This window comes from Taudactylus pleione, unplaced genomic scaffold (assembly GCF_031769625.1).
Source record: "Taudactylus pleione unplaced genomic scaffold, aTauple2 ptg000065l, whole genome shotgun sequence".
NCBI classification, from domain to species: Eukaryota; Metazoa; Chordata; class Amphibia; order Anura; family Myobatrachidae; genus Taudactylus; species Taudactylus pleione.
Window position 1 is genome coordinate 14,377,396 of NW_028284467.1, and position 20,594 is coordinate 14,397,989.

Below are 20,594 nucleotides of genomic sequence, written 5' to 3' on the forward strand. Positions count from 1 at the left end.
TGCATGTAGCCATAGGGATCATTGTGCCTTATAGCCAATGCAGGGAAATTATGCTAATCAGAGCCGGCCCTAGGCATAGACAAATTAGGCAAATGCCTAGGGGCATGTATTCCAAGCCTAGTGCCAACTCAGCTTGAAAGCGGGCAATGATGGGACTGGAACAGGAAGACGCACCTTTGCTCTTGCTGTCCCTACGTGATCGGAGCTCTTAGCTCAGCTCTGATCGGGTGGCAGCTCATACAGCCGGCAGCAGTGGGACTGTGGAGCAGATACAGTGGCTGGTAACATAAATTGCCACTGGAGGAGGGCTGCTGGGCATACCCAGCCACAGCATCTCCTCCCATGGACCTTTGCAGAATCCAGTAGCCTGGGCCTGTCTGCAGGGAGACAAATAGGGTGAGGGGTGATGGATGTTGCTGGCTGCTGCTGTGATCTGTTGTCCTGGTTGATGGGTGCTGTGCTGGAAGAGGGGTGCTGGGTCAGAGGCGGAACTAGCGATGGTGCTAGGGGGCACCACCCAAAATCTTGACTAGGGCATCAAACTGGTTAGGGCCGGCTCTGATACTAATGATCCAATATAAATGCACATATCTCTGTTTTTTTTAATATATATAACAGCCTCATAATGGTACGGTGCAATCAGGGTGTTTACTAGATTTTTTTAGGGAGACAAGAAGATAGCTACTATTTCAGGGAGTCTCCTTGACAATGCAGGAGAGTTGTCAAGTATGCCTATGTGCTACAGATTTGACTAAATTTATCAATATGTCCTCCCCACTAATCTGGACACTGCACCTTACTTACTTTACTCACACTTATGATAAACACTTGCTATTATTTGAAAAATATTTGTGTTTTAACATTTTTGCCCAAAAATTCTCATTAAAAGTTTTATTGTAAAAAAAATAAAAACAAATATAACAAAAGTTGTTTGTGTCCTCTATATCAGGGATGGGGAACCTCAGGCTCGGGGGCTGTAGAAGGCCCCCTGAATCATTTTGTCTGGCCCTCTGAGCTTTTTTCTGCTAGCCTCATCTGGCTAGCAGGGTGCCTAGAATGGTACCCTGTAGCCAGAATCTATGCAGCAGTGCTGCCCGGAGTGTCCTTAGGACACTTCAGACTGTCACACCACTGCCCTAACAACTCCCCAGAGCATCCTCAGGATACACTGGGCATTGCTGTAATCACCGGCGATTGTGGCCCCGTCCCTGTGTGACGTCATATGGAGGGGGCGTGGCCTGACTGGGCCGCAAATAATATATATATATCAAAATGGCCCTCGGCAGAAAAAAGGTTCCCCACCCCTGCTCTATATCATTGATGGAAGGTTTGCCACCAGGGTTTCACAAATTCTTTCTGCCCCACTGTGTCCCTCATCATAGACGGCAGAATCAGGTGCAGTGTTGTGTTCTACAGTGTCCTGCACAGTCCACTCAGAGAGAAAAAGCACCTTCTGTATCTATATTATGCAGAATACAGCAGGCAGCAACAACATTGGGCATTGGCTTCACGTCCACATCGTTACGCTTGATCAAGCAGCGCCAACGTCCCTTTAAACGCCCAGCATGGCAGAACTGAGGGTGTGGGTAAAAGTCGTATTCTTCTGCGACAAGTGGGCCCATTGCATGAAACCCTTCATAAGCCACCCCCTCAAAGGGTTTGCAGTATCCCCAATCAGGTGTACTTGGATCTCCACCTCATCCACAATCTCCGATTTCTGTAATTAAATAGAGTATGACTTTTTTGCAGAGACAGGACATTTTCTCACATGGGGATCGATCATGTAGGTGACTAAATTGTCATGTGTAAATCTCGGCGTACTTGTTGGGAAATATAAAATATAATGTTGGGTCAATGATGCGCATATTCCGCAGTGCTTTTCACATACTCCCTTGCTAATTAACAACAGTGGCAACATGGCTGTTACTTGGAAACATCATATACAGTAGCTGTATTTCCAAAGTGATGATTGAAAGTCACCGCATGAACACTGGATGCCACTGTGATTATGTTCAAAATGGAGACAGCCTGACTTGTGGTAACAGTACAAATCTAACTTGTTAAGTTGAGTAATGCTGACCATCACACCAACCATGCTGCCACATTTGCACACAGGGAAAAAAAATAAAGGGAGCCGAACACACTTTGGGGCAGATGTACTAAGCTCTGGAAAATGATAAATTGGAGAGTGATAAACTGCCAGCCACTCAGCTCCTAGCTGTAATTTTTTAAACACAGCCTGTGACATGACAGTTGGGAGCTGAGTGGCTGGTCGTTCACTTTCCAATTTATCACTTTCCAGAGCTTAGTAGAGCTCCCCCTATGCCTGCTATAATACATTATTACTAAAATATAACATATATATTACAAAAATAATTAACATTTGTAGTCTTCCCTATCTTTTCACATCTATAACAAGAATTGAAATAAACAGTTATGAAAACTTAAACGAGGACCAGATATTCTTAACTCCTTAGGAAACAGCCAGTCATCCTACTTCTCCTCTGCAAGACTGTCCAGAACTCGCGCATCTTGTGTTCGGCCAGGCCATCCCACAAACACATCTGTGAAGCTAGAAAATAATGTTTATAAGATTATGTGTCCCAAACCACAAAAAATAAAAAAAAGGATGAAGTAGATATAAAACACACATTGTTAAAAAATGCTTACCAGTGGTCCACGACAGCCTGTAGTACAATCGAATGCCATTCTTTGCGGGGGATGTAGTTATAAGATGGGCGGCCGAGATGTCGCCGGTTTCAATACCTACACTGAAATCCCAACAAGGGACTTAAAATAGGCGTCAAAACACTGATGCCTATCATAATCCCGACACAGGAACGCCGAAGGACGCCAGACTGAGCGAGGTAAGTCCGGGGCGCCTTTAGCGAGGTAAGTCCGGGGGGGGGGGGGAGGTTAGGTTTAAAGAGGGTATTGGGGTAAGGGTTAGGTTTTGGGGGGGAGGTTAATGTTAGGCACCCCTATGGGGAAGGGTTAGGATTAGGCACCGCTGGGGGGGTTAGGGTTAGGCACTAAGGGGGGAGGGTTAGGTTTAGGCACTAACAGGGAGGGTTAGGGTGTGGGGTGTGGAGAGTTAGGGTTAGGCTACAAGAAGGGAGGGTTAAGTGGGGAAGGGGGTACGATAAGTATACTTACCCGACCCCTGTCGTCATACCAACCATCAGGATGCCGCTGTCTGTATTCTGACAGGAGGCATCTCGACAGCTGGCATTACATATCCATTCCCTTTGTGGTTGACAGGGGGAGCGATGATAGGGATGTGAGTACCGTCGTTGGCACCGGCACACTGGGGATAACCATGCGTCAGGAAGCCTTGGATGGTGTCATCTAGGCGTTCATCTACGGCAAGCAGATGAAGCGGTGGTAGAGGTTATCCAGTATTGCCTGTATCTTCTGGTACACAATCTTGCACACAGTGCCAATGCCAACTCCAAACAAGCAGGAGATTGTGCGGTACTCCACGGGGTTAGCATACCACCAAAAAGCGATTGCTAGTCTCCTTCTTGGTTCGATGGGCTTTCTAAAATTGGTCGTCTACATCTTTAGTGCTGGGGTGTGTAGGCCTAGTATATACTAAAACTAAGCACGCAACATCCGGATGTGTGCCATCCACTGCTCGTCCTGAAAGGCTTCCAAAGTCAACATGAAAGCCTCTCCATGCTTGTGGTCTCTGACCCACATTCTCGGTTGTTTCACTGTGCTTATTCTCAGTATGGTTGCCATGGTCGAAGAAATCAGGGCTCTCCTCCTGCAAATATACTGATGTAGAGAATTAGCTTTCTCCGTTATAAATTGTGCTCTGCTCCTCCTTACATGACACTGCAGTAGGCAGCACAGTGTCTCAAGCTGAATCATGCTCTCAATAGCTGTGTAAAACAGCAGAAAGCTGCAAGCATTCGGGAAATCCGGGCTACACACTGGTAACTCGTCGGCCAGTGGCGTAACTATGGAGGGTGCAAGGGGTACGGTTGCTATGGGGCCCGGCGGCTTAGGGGGCCCGGCGGCCCAGCATGCAACCCCGCCCCTGCACCCTGCTGAGTCTTTTTTATTACTTTTTTGGCCGTTTCCCGGTGGGCCCCACTCAACCATGAGGGGAGGGGGCTTATGAGGCTATCATACCTCCCCTGCCAGCCGATCCATCACCAGCATGGCATGTATGACTACTGTTTTTTTTTAATAGTAGGAAGTGAACTCTGTGCGGCAGCTGCCTGGCCTGCTCTGCCTCTTATCCACGCCCCTCCCAGGCAGTTCCAATAGAGCACTGAGTGAGAGCCTCTGGATGATGACTCACTGACTGTAGTGTTTGTGCTGTATTCCAAAGCCACAGGTGTGTGTTTCTCATGTTGGGGGGAGGGAAGGTCTGTCAGTATGTGTCAGTGAGGCTGTGTGTCTGTGTATAGGTGGATTCAGGAGGGGGGGGTTGTGTGTCTGTATCAGTGAGGGACAGTGTGTGTCTGTATCTGTCTGTATCAGTGAGGTTGTGTGTCTGTGCATAGGTGGATTCAGGAGGGGGGGCATAAGGGGGGGGGGTTGTGTGTCTGTATCAGTGAGGGACAGTGTGTGTCTGTATCTGTCTGTATCAGTGAGGTTGTGTGTCTGTGCATAGGTGGATTCAGGAGGGGGGGCACAAGGGGGGGGGGTGGGGGCTGTGTGTCTGTATCAGTTAGGGACAGTGTGTGCCTGTATCTGTCTTTATCAGTGAGGTTGTGTGTGTCAGTGAGGTTGTGTGTCTGTGTCAGTGTGTCTGTGCATAGGTGGATTCAGGAGGGGGGGCTGTGTGTCTGTATCAGTGAGGGACAGTGTGTGCCTGTATCTGTCTGTGTCAGTGAGGTTGTGTGTGTCAGTGAGGTTGTGTGCCTGTGTCAGTGTGTCTGTGTATGTGTATATGTGGATTCAGGAGGGTGGGCACAATGGGGGGTGCCTGTGTGTCTCTGTCAGTGAGGGTGTGTGCCTGTATCTGTCTGTATCAGTGAGGGTTTGCATATGTCAGTGTGTGTCTGTGTCATTGTACTTATTACCTCCAAACCGCTGATATATTAACCCCACCATATTAGTGGGCATATCCGCCCTCTTCTTCCCATTCATCATTCCCCTCCATTTCCTTGTTACGATAGTCCATGCCATGCTTCCTCACATTGTGGCTCTCCACCCAACTCATACAACTGATATTCTACACTCTTACCTGTCTCCTTCTATTTGTCCGTTTTCAAGTTGCCGTTGCACACGTTTCAAGTTGCGCTGTATCACCCATCAATCAACCTGCTGACCACTTAGCTGGTGGTGTGGTAATCTTTCTCCTCAGTGCTCCTTTTTGAATCCTACTCCTGGACCCCTCCCTCTCTCCTAGCATCTTAAATGGAGTTTTATAGTATTTATGTTTTTTTTTTTAGTACATGTATACCAAAGCATTTTTAGCTAGTTAAAATATAAACAGAAAAAGAGAGAGGGGAGAAGCTGGCTAATTCTCTGTGGTAGTTGGCCCTCTGATGACTGACCACACCCCTTCGTGGTGGGCCCCAAGTATTGTTTCCCCCTGTGGGCCCCTCATGTACCAGTCTGCTACTGGGTGGGGGTGGAATAATAGCCTAGGTGAAGGGCAATACAGTGTGTGGCATTACTGTGGGGCATAATGTGTTATAAGGGACATTACTGTGTGTAGCATAATGTGTTTGGGGCATTACTGTGTGTGCCATAATGTGTAAGAGGCATTACAGTGGTGCATAATGTATAAGGGGAACTACTACCATGGGGCATAATAAGGGCACTACAACTGTGTGGCATAATGTTTATAAGGAGTACAACTGTGGCATAACGTGAATGGGGGCTCATTTAAAAATTTTGCTATGGGGCCCACAAACTGCTAGTTACGCCCCTGTCGTCAGCCATCATTGCTGCAATGCTGTGAGCAATCCCCACTTCTGCCTTTTGCTCTGGGTTCAGTGGAAACAGAGGCGACCCAGGAAAAACCCGAGATGAGGGTACAGCTGAAACGGGGTAAAAGCCGAGTACAACCAGGCAAAATACTTGGTAAAAATCCCAGGGCAGACCCAGAATTTTGGTGAAAAAGGGTTATAAGGGCCTGAATCAGAGATGCACAAAATGTCAATGTCAGATGTAGTGCAGTGATATTTTTTTGCTCATGCGCCATAGTCACTCTGCGCACATTCAGTGATTGGTTATCGATGGCGGTCACAGAGAGGATTTATTCACAAAGTAAGTGACAGGTAGTCAGAGTTTGGGGAAGGTTAAGGGAGGGTGGCTAAAAAAAGACTAGTTTGGACCTAGTTTCTGGGCGTGTCCTAGTGAGCCCCTGCAAATTTGTAGGCAGCTGGAAAGTCCTCGGCATCTTAGGAAAGACGGTCATATTTCTGATGTTTCTGCTTTTGTAAGTATGTGGCGGATGTGAGACACCAGAGGTAAGTGTCTATATGCACAAGATGGTGGCTGAGTCATTAGCTTAGCTTCACAAGTCTGCTGCTTATGGAATCGCAGCAGCGATGGGCAATGTGTCCATCTCTGAATCAGGACCTAATATTCAATCAGTAAATCAGAAGGGTCTATATAGTGCTACTAATATTCATCATCATAATTGTGTATCGTCGCATCAGCCCTCTGGTACCCGCAGGAGATATGCAACAAAATGTATCACTGCTGAAATAATATGGGGTTATTGCTTGTACATATGGCTGTATCCTGAGGGCACCTTCTCCAGCTTCCTAGAGCTTCTGGCGTCTGGCCTCCTCTTCTGTGTTATCATAATGTCACAAACGCTGGTGGTTGTGATAGTGGGGGCAAGCCCAGAGCGCAGAGGTGCCCTGCTATGGCTCTACTTGTACAGGCACAGTTTCACATTTATTTCACAATTCTCTCTGGTTAACTTTCACTGAGGGCCCTTTCACATCATGATCATTGTATCAAGCAAACATTTTAAGTAAAGGCAATGCAATGCAATGTAAAGTGCAGGTTTTTTTGGCAAGTCCGCCTGTAAAAGTAGGATGTTGGGAGTTGCCATATCGGATTTATAATAATAAAAAAAATGTACATATCACTTTAAATCACATGATTACTACCCATATTTATAGCACCAGAATGTAGACTAAATACTATGGGGTAATTGTAATAGGTTCCGAATTTTTCTGTACTTATGGACTTACATCGTCTTGCTGCTGCGAGTATGATGCAAGTTTGTTCCGAAACTTGCAGTATATAATAGCCTGCAAGTTGGAAGGAGCAAGTATATTTGAAATGCAAGTTCATGTGAGTTTTATGCTATTGTTTCTGCGGAAAAACTCACAAATTGTAATGCGAGTTTCATTACAGGGTGCAAGTTAGCCAATACAACCATTGGCATCAGTATGTTTGATAGAGGCCTGCACAGATCAATGAGATCCATACAGGCTTCTGTTTGTTAAAAATGAATGAAAGGGTTAAGACAAAAGAAAAAAATGACATGCGGTAACCACCCCTAAAAGCTTAACCAGCACCGGGCTCTGTGAGCCAAGCCTGGTTGTAAAAATACGGGGGGAAAAAGCCAAAGGGGTTCCATATATTTTCAGCAACCAGCACTAGGCTCTGTGAGCCAGTCCTGGTTGTGGAAATACGGGGGACAAAATGAGTAGGAGTCCCCTGTATTATCCACAACCAGCACTGGGCTCTAACTAGCAGGGGTGTAATGCCACAGCAGGGGGACACACTTGACGGGGTCCCCCTGCCAAAGCATTCACAACCCCATGCTAGTCAACACACACACCGAGTGTTGTAATATTTTATTACATAGATTGACAAACAAACACACGAAAATGCTTGTAAAGCGAGCACTCAATCGTATAAGGTTCAATGTTCTAACTGAGTGTATGTATATATATATATATATATATATATATATATATATATATAACTCTACCTATATATAAACATGTATTGGAACAGTAGATCTTCTATAATGTAAATAAAAGTTTTGTTATCAGAGATCGCAAGAATAGTGAACGTCACAATACTCACACACACAGTAAATACTTACATTTACTCCCTGGCGCAGGTCAGTCCTCTCCTCCAAGTAGCATCCCGGGTCTTAGCCAAAAAAAACATACTCAGCAACCCTTTGGTTTAGGTCCTGTTTGGTAAAACATCCATAGGTCTTGGAAATATAAAAAAACGAAAAACCAGAGCCCACCAGACTTGGGGGCTATTTCAGCATTGGACGCAGATTCCTAAATATCGGGAATCTGCGCATGCAGTCCCTTCTATGCCTCTGCCTGATTGACAGGCAGAGGCATTTAAGGGGTGGTGCGGGGTCAGCTGGCGTTCTTGGAAATGGGGGCATGTCTGCCCCATTTCCCGGGAGTGGCAAGGCCAGGGGCTGCGTCCATGGAAGCAGTTTCCTGGCCTCGCAAGCTAGTCAGCCTGAGTAAGCTGAGGCTTACTCAGCTGGCTGGCAGCCCGGCGCCATCCACCATCGCGACGAGCCTGTGACCTCAGTCGCAGTGCTGGGATTGCAAATGAAGCAGGGGGTGTCATACACCTCCTGCTGCATTTGCATATTTACAAGGAGCTTGCGTGCAGCTTTGCAATTCCATCCCAAGCCGAATCACCCCCTTAGTACTGTACTATAAGTAAAGTGCCATGCTAAAAAAGCTTCTTTTCCATAGAAATCTATGACAGGCTGAGAGATCCTAGGCCCAGCTCTCTCAGCCAATAAACGCATCTCTATAGACTTTAATGGTGGGAATGACAGCGAATAACCTGAAATGTATGTAAATGTGCTCTGCATGGCTCTAGCTTGTATCCTTCTTTGAGATGCAGGTATCTCTTGAATGTAACACTCTTGCTGCTCCACTACTACCCATCTCCAAGTACCATAAGTCAGCTACTTTACAGTAGTTTGACCCATAGGATAAAGTAGAGATGCTGGAATCATATGCGTTTCACTTCTTAAATGAAAGATTAATTAGTTGATTAAAGAGCTACATGTAGTGTAAAATTTCAAATGAATTTATTTTTGTATTGTTAACAATGAATCTGAAACATGACTAGCTAGCCTTGAATGATGAACATTAAACACAGTAATATTTGCAGTTCGATTTGATTAAAATGTCAAAAATGCTTTTTGGATAATCAAAAATATTATTTAATAATGTTTTTAAAAATAAGTGAAAATAAAAAACAAATTTAATGAGAATCTCAAACACAAATAGCTAACCTTGCAAAGTGCAAGTGTAAGCATAAAATGTAAAATGCACAATTTAAATTGGACTCAGTTACATTGCAAATATGTTATGGGCCTTCAAACTAATTAAATTTGATTGAGTAGAGCTTAACTGACACCTAGTCCTCCAAACACCCTTCCCCTGGTCTACAATCTCCTCCATGGAATGGTACCACCAATACAGCGACACAGGTAACTGTGCAAAAAGGTGTAGCCCTTACGGTATGCAGTCATAATGCTGACATTCACAATGTCGACAGTGACACAGGCCCGTATTAAATTTGAGGCGAAAAGTCCGGATCCGCGATACTTTTTTGCCAATGACATCATTTTCGCCTGTGTTGGATTTACCCCGTATTCAGTTGGAAAGACTTTCCGCCTAGGCGGAAAGTCAATGCAATGTACTAGGCAAAAAAGTTTCGCCTATGAATAGCAGGCGGAAAAAAGTGTAGAATTGGGCTTTTGGGGTGCAACATTGCGGGAACTGCCGTGCAGCCTTCAAGTACCCCAAATTTACTGGGATAAGTTATTTTATGCAAAAAATACTCCAGAATACTATTCTGCAACACGTATAGAAAAACGCTGTTTAGCAGCTATTGAGCCCATTTAAAAACAAATACCTTCAGCAAGCCAAATTGGGAGGTACAATAGGGAACCCACATGTCAGAGCATCATTTGGGGGGTGTCAGGCTGATTTCCCCAAATCTAACAGTACTTTCCGCCTGTTCAAATTTTGCCGGGTCCCGTTTTCGCGTACTTTCAAATTGAATACGGGGTAAAGCGTGCACGCGCGGGATACTTTTCTGCCTACAACACAGGCGAAGTAGGCAGAAAGTCCGGGCCACGAAAAAGTATCGCGGCTTGGCTCAAATGGAATACGGCTCTAGTATGAACATTTGTCAGAACAGAATGTCGACAGCCAAAATGTCAATAGACGATTCTAGGGTTAGATTAGGTTTAGGGTTAGGCTGCAACATGGGCGTATCTACCAATTGGCCAGGATGGCACTCGCCAGGGGCGCCGACCAAAGGGGGGGCGCCGTCCGGCAGTGCCACCAGTAGCCAAGGGGTGGACAAGTCCCCCGGGCCCAACAAGTGTAGAGCAGACCACAGTGATAGCGGTCTGCCCTACACCGTTTACAAACACACAGCCACCAGCGGTGGCTGTGTGTTTGTAATAGCAGCCAGCTAATGAGAGTCAGACAGACTCTCATTTGCTGCTGCATCGTCCGCGGAGGGAGCCGGCTGGAGCTCACTAATGAGTTCCGTGTGCCAGCTCCCCCCGCAGCATGTGATGGGAGAGACGTCATATGTCATGAGGTCTCTCCCATTAAGGAGAAGAGCGGGCGGGACTCAGAGCAGACAGCGGCGGTCGCGTGAGGAGCGGGAATCAGGTAAGTTGCATTTTTTTTGTACTTTGTGTGTTTGTTTGTGTGTGTAAGCCTGGCACTACAGGGGGGGCACTGAAATAGAGGTGGCAGCTACTAGGGGGACTTTATGGGGGGGTGCCCATTACTGGGGGGCACTGTATAATAGTGGCCACTACTGGGGGCAATTTATGGGGGTGGCCACTACTGGAAGCACTGTAGAGGGGGTGGCCACTACTGGGGGCAATTTAGGGGGTGGGTGGCCACTACTGGGGGCACTGTATAGGGGGGACTACTACTGGGGGCACTGTATAGGGGGTCTACTACTGGGGGGCACTGTATGGGGGGACTACTACTGGGCTCACTGTATAGGGGGGGCTACTACTGGGGGCACTGTATATGAGGAGCTACTACTGGGGGCAATGCAGCATAGGGGGGGTTACTACTGGGGGATTACTATTGAGGGCACTGCATAGCGGGGGTGGGGGGGCGCCAGTCCATTACATTGCCAGGGGCTCTTGGATCATTAGATACACCCCTGGGCTGCAATTAGGGTTAGATTAGGTTTGGGCTGCAATTAGGGTTAGATGAAAAGCATGCGGCGAATCACAATGTCAACATTTTGGCAATGTCGACTTTATGTTCATGTCAACTTTGTGAATGTCAACATCTGACATGTTGATATTCTGAATGTTGACTCAATATACCACACCTACCCTTACAACTTTATTGCATCGTTTTGGTACATTGTATCAGTGCCTCTGTATTATCCTGTGCCCCCGATTTCATAAATGCCCCTTAGAATTAGAATAGTAGGTAAAATGAATTATTATTATTCATACACATTACCATAATAACATATCGGGATGTATTATCTTTAGGCTTCATACAATTGCACAAAGTGCTCAAAGCAAAAATAATATAATGTGTTGAAAGAAAATATTATAAAACAAAAATATTACAGGGGGTCAAGTTGATAATGTAAATAAAGTGACACTTTGTAATAGATCAGGGAAAGTACTGTATTGTTATAAAGAGCTCCAAGGCGCACATGTGGTTTCAATTTGTTGAAAAATCCCTTTGTCCTGAATGATTTTCCAGAGTAAGTTTTTCTCGGTTCTCAGCAGCTGGGACACTGTATTTATTACAGGACCTGTCCCTTGTAGTATTCAATTCTGTTTTATTTCTGTTACCGAATCATTTGTTTACAGAGGTACTCCCGAGGTAAACATTCACCATTCGTTTATATTCTCAGGAGAGAGGATTATTCTCTACTGGAAAAATCTGTCTCTGTGCGGTGGAAAGTTATAAAATTTAAGATAACTCTTCACATTTGTTATCACTGAGTCAGTGAAGTTGTGGGCATATAGCATGTGTAGCCTGAATGCAAGTCGGCCATAATGGCTCCCACATTGCGTACATGGAACTAGGAGCCTGATGTTTGCACAGTTGAGCGATTATTTGCTACTGCGCATACGTGAAAAGTCCTGGAAACCCCTTTGGCGCATTTATACCACTGAGTGTATGGAAACGCTCCCAGTTCAGGATGGAAAGCAATGGGTGTCTGGGAGGTGGCCTGAAGTGAATGGAAAAAAAAAATCAGTTTAATGGGGTTATATGAGTGTCACAGACGTCAGTGAAGGTGGCTGCCTTTCCTAAATGCAGATCCTCAAGAAGGCCATGTTTAAAGAATTTTCATAAGGAGACAATGCTATTCCGGATATGACACTTGGATTGTTACTTTCGGTTGTGGTAGCTGCAGGTGCTACATGAGGGGATGATTTAACTACTTTGCCAATGTGGATTTATGGCATGTAAGATGCTAATGCCTTTTGATGTGCAACTGATATTGCTAGTAATTATGCCACACTAGATGCAGCAATATATATCGATCGCGATGTGACGATGACATCACTTCTGGTCGCGGCACATGTGGCTGGCGTTTACCTTACATATATAGGTATATAATGGCGTGCAGGTGCCTGGGATAGGTTCTTTCTACATTATGTCCGACAGTGTGGCAGGTTGTGGGTCTTGAGAAATGTCCCAGCGTGGACCGAAATGACTACTAAGGACAACTGTCTTTTTACAGTGATGCAATATTAAAGTGTTGAGTATATCTCTTATTTTGGAAAAAGGCTGGTGAGTGCACTCTTTTCTACACATTATTATGGCCCCATCATTGGACTAGCCTGAGTGTGGCATGCCAGCAGGTGCGTTATATCAAGTGAGTGCTCCTTACATATACTGTATATATATATATGTATATATATATATATATATATAGTGGTAGTATCACCAGTAGAGGTGGCGCTGGTGAGCAGCAGATTCTGTGTGGGGCAGGACAGATCCGCCCAGACAGAGTAGAAAAGCATTGTGGGAAGATGCCTAATTGCTGCCTTGTGGAGAGAGCTCGGGTGTGGGCTGTTGAGAAGGTAGACCAGTCAGGCAGTTGTGGGAAACAGTCTAAGTGGGAATGTGGCAGCCAGAGAGTCCAGTGAAGGTAAGCGAGCCATTGGGGGCTAGGAGGTCTGTGTCTGGACCTTGCAGGAGGCAAGGGGGGACCATAAACCTCTCAGACTGTGTGACATTGAAGCAGCGGGGCTGCAGGCTGAGGAAGCCAGGGCCTACTGTATACATGGAGGATACAGGGAAGGCACAGAGACTGTGAGAGACTTTATTGGCAGATTAGCTGCACACCTTGATAGAGAGGGTTCAAGAAGTGAGCTAGTGCCCTAAGAGAGGGCTAGGTTGTTTGTTATTTTCTGTTTGTTTCCTGACTTTCCATGCTGGAAGTAAAGCATCATTTATTTACTTGAGAGCTATGTGTGGACTCTAATTCTGCATCTTATCACTGCACCACTGACCCCAGTCTACTGAGCTAATTACCCCAAGTTATCACAATATATATATATATATATATACATATATATAAGAGGTCTGTCTAAAAAGTTTGGTGAATAATCTGATATATCTATATGCGATGCTTGCAACAAGGTTTCTCATGCGCGCTGACATACATGGACATGTCTGGACCTGCCCGGGACACTCTATTGAAATGAATGCAATGGCAGTGCAGTTGTGGGCTTGGGCAAACCAAGGTCCAGATATGTCGATGCATGTCAGTATGCATGAGCGACCCTGTTGCAAATATTGCATACAGATATATCAGACCATTCACCAAACTTTTTAGACAGACCTCGTGAATATATATATATATATATATATATATATATATGGGGGGTGCAGCGGATGCCAGGATGGACTTAGGAGCTGTGAATCCAGGAGCAGGGAACATGTGTGGGGGGAGAGGGATGGTAGGGGGTGCCGCGGATGTCACGAGGGAGTTAGGAGCTGTGAGCTGGAGCAGGGAACCTGTGTGGAAGAGTGAGGGTCAGGGGGCAGCGCAGATGGGGGGAGGGAGCTGCTGATTTTAATGGCCAATCTATTAGGACCCAAAGTCTACAGGGAGGTCTGTCCTCCAACCTGATGTGCTCCTGCACATGTGACTGCAGCCATCTTAGTACTGTGTAGAATGACATGGTGAAAGACAGCAGTCTCCTGCTTAGCTCCATGTGAGAGACACCAGTATATACCTGTATAAAGCTGTTCCAGCATCCTGCACCACTACCTGCAAGCAGCATACACTCACTTGCTGGGGAGCTGTATAGGACCCCGTACCGCTCAAGCTTTGCTCCACCAGTGTACATATAACAGTGAGTACGGCTGTACCTGTAATCTCCCAATAAACCAACACTGCTGGCTAAGAACTGGGCTGTTCATAGTTTAAGTCATCCACTGGTGTGTGCTTATATAACTCTGCAGTAACAACATCTGCACACTCATCATTTCCAATAGATGTAAAAGTATGACCTTAAAATTATAAAGTTTTAAGTGAGCATTTTGCTGTATATTTCTATGACCTTGGGAAGATGTTCTTGTTGTTTATTGCAAAATACCTGAAGCATAAAGTATGCTTTGTATATTACTGTTAGTCATTGGTATGATTGGCTGGTTGGCTTGCTGTGTGTTCTGTTGAAAATATAAACAAGACATTGTCGGAAAAGAACATCAAAACAATCATGAGCAAGGAAAAGGTTGTGGGGTGGAAGCCCACAAGCATCAACCCGGGACGTTAATTGTTTTAATCTACCACTGGCTGCTATACCTTCCTGACACTACATTAATAGTGTTGATCACCTGCAGGAGCATGTGCCATATTTGGGAGACAAAAGTACATCCATAATGCACTATCTAGTAAGATGAAAAGAGATACAATACGGATTAGTAAAATGCACTGCAACTGCTGAATTCGAATGTAAAATGTTTTAGATCTCTGCATGTGTTTACAGAGATAGGATTTAATTATGGTTTTATACATTGTCGAGGGATTTTCCCAGTTTCCTGTAAAAAAAAAAGAAAAGAAAAAAAGACAAAGACAAAGGGCCTGATTTTTAGAGCACATCTTCAATGTTTGGGATTCTGCGCTTGCCCAAGACCTGTTCTGTGCATGTGCAGAACAGGTCCTGCGATCTCGTACACCGTATCCCCCAAGCCTCTGCCTGATTGACCGCAGAAGCATTTGGAGGGCGGTTCAGGGGAGATGACGGTTGCCTCCCGGTTTCTGGGAGTGCTGAAGCCAGGGTCTCAGTCCATGGATGCAGACTTCCTTAGTTCGCAAGCAGCCAGGAGCCGGCCAGCCTGTAAAAGCTGTGGCTTTCTCAGTTGGCCGATGTCGCGATTGTGATTCCAGGGGATCGCACATGTTGACAGGAGGCGTTTCTTCTGTTCAGACCCCTCCTGTAGCATTAGCATTTTAGATGGATGGTATTGCACAGTTGCCTATGTGCAGCTGTGCAATAATGTCCATCTCTGATTCAGGCACATAATGTACATGAAGTAACTAGGGATGTGCGCCGACCCCCGTATTTTGGTATTGGTTTTGGATTTGTATCTCCTTCAAAGTTTTGGATCTGGATTCGGTTTTACAAAACCACTATTGTGTGTTTTTGGTTTTGGATCTGTATTTTTTTCTAAAAAATCATAAAACAACTGAAATCACATAATTGGGCCTGTTTTTGTTCCTACAGTATTATTAACTGCAATAACATTTATTTCCAGTCATTTCCAGTCAGTTTTGACCACCTCACAGCTCACAATACTGATTTCATACAGTTAGGCCAAAAGGTTGCATCGAGCTAGCTGGTTGACTAAGCTAAGCGACAGCAGTGGGTGGCACTAACATGTGGCAGTTCAGCTTCCAACATGGCACAGAGTGGCACTGCAGTGGTAGACAGGATGTCAGTTTAATATACTATATGACCCCATAGAGAGTTTAAAAACTAAGAATGTTTTCATTAATCAAGAACTAGGTCAGAGGCCTGAGGGAGTTGGAATATGTTTATTGACTGAAGACGGGGAAAGGATGGGAGGAATGATTAGTTTTTAATGTATTAATTATTTTAATGTTTTGATTCTTAAGAAAATTTATGAGGGAAGAACAATGTAGGATCAAGTTCTTCAGTTCCTAAAAGACATCTTTGATGTGGAGGAGTTTTTTTTTATACATCTAATAGATACCTGAAGCATAAAGTATGCTTTGTATATTACTGTTAGTCATTGGTATGATTGGCTGGTTGGCTTGCTGTGTGTTCTGTTGAAAATATAAACAAGACATTTTCAGAAAAGAACATCAAAACAATCATGAGCAAGGAAAAGGTTGTGGGGTGGAAGCCCACAAGCATCAACCCGGGACGTTAATTGTTTTAATCTACCACTGGCTGCTATACCTTCCTGACACTACATTAAAAGTGTTGATCACCTGCAGGAGCATGTGCCATATTTGGGAGACAAAAGTACATCCATAATGCACTATCTAGTAAGATGAAAAGAGATACAATACGGATTAGTAAAATGCACTGCAACTGCTGAATTCGAATGTAAAATGATTTTAGATCTCTGCATGTGTTTACAGAGATAGGATTTAATTATGGTTTTATACATTGTCGAGGGATTTTCCCAGTTTCCTGTAAAAAAAAAAGAAAAGAAAAAAAGACAAAGATTTATGAGGGAAGAACAATGTAGGATCAAGTTCTTCAGTTCCTAAAAGACATCTTTGATGTGGAGGAGTTTTTTTTTATACATCTAATAGAAATGCAGTGGCCTTGCTTGTGGAAGCGCTACTCTATAGTACACACTGTAAACTAGGGATGTGCGCCGACCTTCGTGTTTTGGTTTTGGATCTGTGTCTCCTTCATGTTTTGGGTCTGGATTTATTTTTGGCAAAACCGCTCTTTCGTGTTTTGGTTTTGGATCAGTATTTTTTCTAAAAATCATAAAAACAGCTAAAATCACATAATTTGGGCCTGATTTTGTTTCTACAGTATTATTAACCTCAATAATTTCCGCTGGTTTCCAGTCAATTTTGACCACCTCACAGCTCACAATATTATTTTCATCCAGTTTAGACCCATAATTTGTACCAAGCTAGCTGGATGACTAAGCTAAGTGGCAGCAGTGGGCGGCACAAATTTATGAGGGAGGGAAGTGGGGAGTAATTTTCAAAGAATATTTGACTCATTCACATCAGTCCTTGCCCCAGTTGAGCTCTTGCGGTGGTCCTGCATTTTTTTTTAATTAAAGGGGCATGCAAAAGATGATGTCTGTGGCAGCACACAAAAACAGAAGCTCTGAACAGGAAGGGGGTAGAGGGATTTTTAAAGTCTGGCACTAAATATCTCTTATCATTGTGCTTCTGGGATTATGGATGGGAAGGCTGGGAGGGGAAGAGAGAGAACATATCCAGATACCATTACATAATATCAATTCTATTTGGTGTTTGAGTTGCATCTGACCAAACATGGCTGTTATGATCAAGGAAATCTAAGTCCACCAGGTTCAAATTAAGATTGAAAAATGGCATAAGAGTATTTTGCAAGTATACCTATTTGTGATTTTAGTTGAAATAAATACAGTATGAAACTATTAAAAAGAAGTAAGCATCAGAGCAGCCACACAAAAGCACTGCAGTTTAAAAAAATATAGGACAACTACTAAACTTTTACAACACAGCAGTGGCAGACAGGGTGGCAGTTTCATTAACTATATAATTAAAAATGTCAGGCAGCAATGCCCTAAACAGCACATAATGCAAAGAAAAGAGGTGCAAGATGAAATTGTCCTTGGGCCCTTCCACCTACGCTTATGTTGTATATAGGGCATGCACAGTTTAACAAACCAATCACACAGGGACCAGGACTGCCATTTGTGGCTGAAGTGATTGGTTTGTTTGGGCCCCCACAAAACTAGCTACCAACAGGCAGCTGACATTGTTGGCAGTGATCTCGCCATGCACAAACTGGCTTTACAGAGGCAAGATGTTGTCGCCATCACCATTCGATTCCTTACCCTCATCACTGTGTACATCATCTTCACACAATATTAATTTGTCCCCGCTGGAATCCACCATTACAGCCTCAGGTGCTTCTGTAATTTTTGGATGTAATTGGCAGTAAAGGTCTACCTCGTGAAATCTGTAGTTAATTTTGATGAACATCACCTTTTCCACATTTTGAGGAAGTAGCCTCCTACACTGACAAGGTTCCTGGCTGTGCTGAAAACTCTTTCTGAGTACACACTGGAGGGTGGGCAGTTCAAGTAAAGCAAAGCCAGTTTATGTAAGGGCCTCCAAATTGCCTTTTTTTCCTGCAAGTAGTGAAACGAACTGTCTGACATGCCTATTTGGAGTTCTCAACCATTCTTTGAATGGTGACCGTATCAGGTAGAATCACGGTAGAGGTCTCATTAATTGTAGGCAATTCTTATAGACCCGACCAGATGTCAAAACTTGGTTGTTTTGACTCATCTGCATCACCAGTGGCTCTGTTTTTGGAGTTTAGTTTTTTCCTGGTAGCCACACTTTCTGGAGAAACTAAAGGAGGAGCCATCACTGCATCACGTGCTGCTTCAGCTGACAATTTGCTCTTTGAACCTCTTCAAATCTGTGTCCATTGGGAAGAAAGACACAACATATGATCGTGCACAGTCGCCAAAATGCATTGCTCCGATTGGAAGATCCTTACAACTTTTGGATCCTGGGTAAGTGAATAAAGGACTTGAACTACAAGTCTGACATACTTAGTGGAATCACTTCATTTCAGCTCCTCCTTCAGTTTCTCAAGATGCTTTTCCAACTGTCTAATAAGGGGAATTACCTGAATCAAGCTGGCAATGTCTGAAATCACTTCACAGGTGACTACTTCGAAAAAGGTTTCAGCATTCTGCACAACATGGAAAGTATTTTCCACTGAGCTTGAGTAAGGTACAGTCCCCCTCCTCTTCCTATGTCATACTTTGTTGTATAGCTTTAGATGGCTTTTTGCTGTTCCTCCATCCGTTCAAGCATATAAAGGGTGGAGTTCCACCTCGGAACTGTCTCCTTCTTCAGCTGGTGACAGGACATATTCAACATTTCTTGCAGGTGCTGCAATCTTCTACATCCACCTGCTGAATGGCGAAAATGCTCATAACATTTTTGAGCAAAACATAGGACTTGTTAGAATTCACCCAGCTATAATGCTCTCACAATATTGGTGGCATTTTCAGAAATCACAAATCCCGAGGAAAGTCCAAGTGGGGTAAGCCATTTTGCAATGACATCCCTGAGTTTTTTGTCAGCAGTATGCCTCTTAGTGGAATCGGTTATACACTGAGCAGCCTGCCTCTGAATCACTTGTTTCTACTTCAGGGTCCATAGGGTATCCACAGGATACCTTGGGGTATAGGTGTGACGTCAGTCGCAGGGCACCAAAGAGTTAAGCTTTCAGCCTCCCAGGATGCACTAGGTCCCCCTCCTATACCCCGCCCCCAGGCCAAGGCACCTCAGTTTAGTTTGGTGCCCGGCCGGAGTCGGGTGCACCTGTTGGAGTGGGGGCTAGAAGAGCCCCTGAAGCTTATTCTTCATGCAGCTGTGGCTGCACAACTGGATGAACAGCATGGACAGTCAGTCCTGACGTCCATGCTGTCTTCCCTACACCCCGCCGGTACCAGAACGCCGGTACTGATCCGGGGATGCTGGTGGGCGTCTGGGGTCACAGCTAGCGGTGACCCCAGATGCTCCGGACCATGGCCGGATTCAAGGGGGACAGAGGTAAGCAGCGGGGTCCCGCGGTGGGTCCCCGCTGATCACATGGTCCTAAGTCCCCAGGCAGGGGGCTCCCTGGGGACTGGCTGCAGCGTGGAGCCAGGCGACCAACCTGCGCTTCCACTACCCCCTGGGACAGCGGACCGCAGCAGAGCGGTAGCGCTGCGGCGTCCCAGGGGTTAAATGCATGCCAGGGGAGCGCGCCTTCCCTGTCTCACAGCCGGCGCCTCCCCCGCTGCACACAGCCCTCTCTGCACTGTGCTGACTGGTCCTGTGTCAGCGCTCCTCCCCCAGGCCAGCTTCTCTCTGCTCCTCGGCGGCCATCTTCTCTGCAACGCATGGTGAACGCTGCTGGAAGTCTGGAAGGAAGCATCGTGGTCTGGGTCCCCCCGCATACCTCTCCTCCGCTGTGGCTCAGGTCTGTGTATGCAGCGCTGTGTCCTACCAGGCCCTGTGTCTGTGTAGTTGAGTGATCAGCGCTGTTAGTGCAGGAATTGTTATTTCTCTGCATTGTATGTGACTGTGCTAGCGCTGCCTGTAACTATTCTTCACTAAACTGTCAGCTTTATTACTGTCCCTGTTCTTTCTGCTAAGGCCCTTGCGGTGCGGTGCTGCAGGGTGGTCTCTCGCCTATTTAATACTTAATTGGTGAGAGAGGTCACATACGTGGTGCCATCATGTCTGAAAGTGATTTTCCCCTCCGGCTACAGTGTACCACGTGCAAAGTACCGTTAGCGGAGGGGGAGGGTAGCGCGGAGGGCCTTTGCCGGCAGTGTTGTCCATGGCGCGGCCTATTACGGTTACAGCACCGGTACAGGAGCCGCCCTGGGCTTGTTTCGCTCAGGCGTTAACAGCTTTAG

At 45.4% G+C, this 20,594-nt stretch overlaps 1 pseudogene; it reads left to right on the top strand.

Annotated features, from left to right (window-relative positions):
- The window catches only part of LOC148534709 (uncharacterized), a 65,061-nt pseudogene that overhangs the window by 27,548 nt on the left and 16,919 nt on the right, over positions 1 to 20,594 (top strand).